Source organism: Uloborus diversus, unplaced genomic scaffold (genome assembly GCF_026930045.1).
Source record: "Uloborus diversus isolate 005 unplaced genomic scaffold, Udiv.v.3.1 scaffold_58, whole genome shotgun sequence".
Classification (NCBI taxonomy): domain Eukaryota; kingdom Metazoa; phylum Arthropoda; class Arachnida; order Araneae; family Uloboridae; genus Uloborus; species Uloborus diversus.
This window is the reverse complement of record NW_026558769.1, coordinates 330,921-331,917: the sequence shown is the minus strand read 5'-3', so window position 1 is coordinate 331,917 and position 997 is coordinate 330,921.

The window sequence follows — 997 nt, the reverse complement described above, 5'->3', positions numbered from 1 at the left end:
AAAGAAATATATACATTGACATTGATAATTTTTGAAATATAACATTGAAGATATTCGCTCCGGCTGGGACTCGAACCCAGGCCACTCGCTTGGAAGACCAGCGGTCTAGCCATTAGGCTATCGGAGTTCTGTCGAGCGGAGTCTTACTGCCTGACTGATACTGCCTGACTGACAGACTGACTCACTGACTGACTGATACTGACTGACTGACTCACTGACTGACCGAGACTGACTGACTAACTGCCTGACTGACTGAGACTGGACTGACTGACTGACTGACTGACTGACTGACTAACTGACTGACTGAGACTGACTGACTGCTTGACTCTCTGACTGGCTATTTCACTGACTGACTGAATGACTAAATGACTGACTGACACTGACTGACTGAATGACTAAATGACTGACTGACACTGACTGACTGACTGCTTGACTACCTGACTGACTGCTTGACTGACTAACTGACTGGACAGGACTGACCGACTGACTGACTGAATAAGGATGACTGACAGACTGACTGAATAAGGCTGACTTACTGACTGACTGACAGACTGACTGAATAAGGCTGACCGACTGACTGACTGCCTGACTGACTGACTGACTGAATGACTGACTGACTGAATGACCGAGACTGACTGAATGACTGACTGAGACTGGACTGGACTGACTGACTGACTGACTGATTGAGACTGACTGACTGCTTTAGTGACTAACTGACTGCACAGGACTGACCGACTGACTGACTGACTGACTGCCTGACTGACTGACTGACTGAATGACTGACTGACTGAGACTAAATGACTGACAGCTTGACTGACTGGCTGCTTGACTGACTGGCTGAAGGACTAACTGACTGACTGAGTGACTGACTGACTGGACTGACTGACTGAGACTGAATGACTGAGTGCTTGACTGATTGACTGTCAGACTGACTGACTGACTTCGCAAAAGGGAAAAATAAAAAAAAAAGAATTATAAAATTAGAAAAAAATATTTG